This window comes from Diceros bicornis, chromosome 5, assembly GCF_020826845.1.
Source record: "Diceros bicornis minor isolate mBicDic1 chromosome 5, mDicBic1.mat.cur, whole genome shotgun sequence".
Taxonomy (NCBI): domain Eukaryota; kingdom Metazoa; phylum Chordata; class Mammalia; order Perissodactyla; family Rhinocerotidae; genus Diceros; species Diceros bicornis.
Window position 1 is genome coordinate 31,417,025 of NC_080744.1, and position 4,121 is coordinate 31,421,145.

The window sequence follows — 4,121 nt, forward strand, 5'->3', positions numbered from 1 at the left end:
TTAAAGGTCTCATCTCAATTGATGTTGGGGGAAAGTAGGAACAAAGTAGAACATTTTGGTAGGGAAAATAGTTGGCATCTTATTTTAATATAAGAGTAGAGGAATGTATCACTGGACAAGAGAGATAAACATGAAAAAACTAGTATAGGACTTCATGTTAACAAGGGGATGATGAAGTAAATACCATCTTAATCAAACCAGCAAAAATTGATATGAAAAAAGTTCTCCTTTTTTGTTGATGACATTATACAAACCTAGAAAACCCAAGACATTTGAGTAAAAAGTTTAGACCCAGTAACAGAATGTAGTAAGGTGGCTACATAAAACAGACAAAAATAAACATTTTCTTCATTCCAGCAAGAAGAACGTAGAAATAGAAATGAGAAAAGATATTCCATCCATAATGCCAAGAAAAAGGGCTATAATATACATAGGAATAATTTTAACTAAGAAGGCAGAGAACATATATGGAAAAAAAAAGACAAAATCTTATTTGTAGGACATGACCCAAGGTTTGAACAAGTCGATGGATGAACCAAGTTCTTTTTTTTTTTTTTTTGTGAGGAAGATCAGCCCTGAGCTAACATCCATGCTAGTTTTCCTTTTTGCAGAGGAAGACCGGCTCTGAGCTAACATCTATTGCCAATCCTCCTCCTTTTTTTTTCCCGAAGCCCCAGTAGATAGTTGTATGTCATAGTTGCACATCCTTCTAGTTGCTGTATGTGGGACGGACCTCAGCATGGCCGGAGAAGCGGTGCGTTGGTGCGTGCCTGGGCTCCGAACCGGGGCTGCCAGTAGCGGAGCGCGCGCACTTAACCGCTAAGCCACAGGGCCGGCCCTGAACCAAGTTCTTGAATGAGAAGACACCATCATAATAATGCTACTTCATTCAAAGTTAATATATAAATTTAATGCAATCCAAATCAGAAGTCCAAAGGAATTTTCTGGGGGGAGTGGATAAAATGATCTTAAAGTTTATAAGGAATAATATATGTTCAAGAATAGCCAAGAAAGAATGAACTATAAGAACAGTGAAGGAGGGACTTGCTTTAACAGATATAGTGAATAGTATAAAGCCATTGTTGTGAAATACTCTGATATTTCTACAGAAGTAGAAAATATATCAGTGGAAACAGAATAAAGAATTCAGAAGCAGATCCCAAAATATCTGAGAATTTAGCATAATGCAAAAATGGTAGTTAAATTTAGTGGGGAAAGAGTGATCATATAACATATGGTGTCATTATAATTCTATTCATCTGGAAGAAATTAAAAGTGGACTTATATTTTAAAACATTTGCAAAAATATTAGAGCACAGTTCTAAATAGAAAATTAAAAATAATGAAATATTGAAAGAAAATCAAAGGGTGTACAAGTATGCTCTAGGAGCTAGAGTGATCTTAAACAAGATTAAACTCAGTAGCTATAAAACAAGTAATAGCTGTCTTCAATCATATAAAAACTGAAACTGGGGTATAGCAAAATATCATAAACAAAATTAAAAGATAATTTATTTAGAAAAAATACATAACAAGTGACAAAAGCTTAATATCTGTAATATAAAAAGAAAACTTACAAATTGACAAGAAAAAGACAGCACAATAGGAGATAGGAAAAGACACAAATAGGCAATTCACAGAAGAGCAAATCCAAGTAGCAAGAAAAAACATGTTCAAATTTATTGATTGTCAGAGAAATGAAAATTAGAGTAGCAATGAGCTATCACTTTACACTCTCTATACTGGCAACAGTTTTAAAAGGGGTTAACATTTCTTCTTGTGGAAATATGTGTTGTTACAACCTTTTTGGAAAGCAATCAGGCAAAACTACTAAAATTAAAAATATATGTACTTTGACCCATCAATCTCACTCCTGGGAATCTATGACAGAGAAAGAAAAGCATTAACATACAAGAACGTATATATATATTCATATTTATTTGCAGAATTGTCTGTAAGGGCAAAGAAATTGGAAACGAGGAAAGTGCTTATTTCCCTATTATAGGGAAGCATATAAGCTCCCTAGCTTAGGGAGCCATTAAAAAGAATAAATTAGAGCACCTTTCCACACAGTTCTCTGTGCCTTTATGCACATATTTCTATTCTGTGACATATTTCAGTGTAGAAATTAGAAAGTATAAGTCTATTTCCTAATGTGCCGCTCTTTAAATTCTAAGGTGACTTTGCCTACAGTTTCCTTTCTTGATTACACACTAAAGCCCAGACAATTTAGTTTGGCCTTTATCATATGATTCAATGATCTAGGCATGGAAAAATTTCTGCTGTTGGCTCTCTGTGGTTCTTGTACTATGTAAATTCTAAGGGACTGTGTAAAATGGCAAGACAATCTTTAGTTTTCGACATTTGTGCCCCTCTATAGCCAAGACTTCCTTTTCAACTTAAAAATTATGTTTTTCTCCCTCTTATGCTCTTCAGGTAACTTAGGATCAGCCTTGCACATGAAGTTGATGGATGGAGTAAAATCACTCAATGGTGTCTGAATTTTTGTTGCTGGGACTCACCAATTCTTAGGAGATTCAGATTCTTCTTTTCGTTTTCTTCACAGTATTTTATATGGCAAGTATGTTAGGAAACCTCATTGTGCTCACAATCATCTCAGACCAACACTTACATTCTCCCATGTACATTTTGCTGACAAATCGCTCCTTCGTTGACACACGTGTTTCCAGCATTGCAACTCCGAAGATGATTTACAACCTTTTCAGAAAAAGTAAAGTCATCTCCTTGAAAGGGTGTAGCACTCAGATGTTCTTTATTCACACTGTTGGAGGTACAGAGATGGTGCTGCTCATAGTCATGGCCTATGACCCAACACATTGCTATCTGTAAGCCCCTCCACTACCTGACCATCATGAGCCTAAGATCATCTTTTCCCTTTAGCTGTTGCTTGGACCATTGGACTCATCCATTCTGTGGCTCAACTGGCTTTTGTTGTAAACTTATCTTTTTGTGGTCCCAACAAAATGGATAGCCTTTATTGTGATTTTCCTCAGTTCATCAAACTTGCGTGTACAGACACATATAGACTGGAGTTTCTGGTCACTGCCAACAGTGGTTTCATCTCCATGGGCACCTTCTTCATCTTGATTGTGTCTTACGTCTTCATCCTGGTCACAGTTCACAAACACCCTTCAGGTGGTTCATCCAAGGCTCTCTCTACTCTCTCAGCTCACATCACTGTGATGGTATTTTTCTTTGGTCTTTGTGTTATTGTGTATGCATGGCCATTCCCTACCTTATGCATGTGGATAAAATATTAGCCATCTTTGATGCCTATAGCACTCCTTTTATGAATCCTATTATCTATCATTTAGAAACGAGGAGATGAAGGTGGAAATGAGGAGACTGGTAAGTTTTTTAGTTTCAGGAAGAGTTCTTTCAAGCACAATCGAAGAAATTCAGATTCATCTTGACTACCCTTGGAAATTAATCTCTTTGCACTCTTTACAAATCTTTTCAGTTTAGTTAGTGATTTCAATAGCTACTGTGAAATCTTCCCTCAAAGTCTCTGTTCTGATCTGGTCAGTTTTCATAGGGACCTTTGCCCTAAGGATCATGAAAATATTGAGGAGGAATGAATTCAGCCTTGGAATGTAGTGTCCTTTTTGTTTATGATTGAAGACTTTGGTGAAGGCTGAAATCACATTCTAGGCACATTTTCCATTAAAACAAAATGTTGTCTACTCTTCTCTTTGGTAGTTGTTCTCAAAGACATATCTCTCCTAATCTACATATGTACTGTTATTCATGCCCTTTGAGTTTTTCAGTGTCTATATACTGGTAGAATGAGCAAAATGAAGATAATTGCCTAGGTACCTTTGAAAATGTGGCTTCTAACGTCTGGATTTGCCTATCCACACTAAGATTTAGTTAGTACTAAGGGTTTTAGGTTTGGTTACGATTGGAAGGTGAAATTTGGGATAAATCATAGAGTGACAACTCAGGAAACTTTAAAATTATTAGTTAACAAAATGTTTTGAGACCAGAAGATGTAAACTACTGCACCATTCAGTGTGTATGATAATTGGTTTTACACCAATTATTTCCCAAACAATGATTATTTTTATATAGCAAAGAAAACTAGGTGAATATCAAAAAAT

The 4,121-nt window shown here is 35.7% G+C and overlaps 1 pseudogene; it reads left to right on the forward strand.

The window, feature by feature from the left end:
- Positions 1 to 2,583: 2,583 nt before the first annotated feature.
- Positions 2,584 to 3,349, forward strand: LOC131405555 (olfactory receptor 4F3/4F16/4F29-like; annotated as a pseudogene).
- Positions 3,350 to 4,121: the final 772 nt, after the last annotated feature.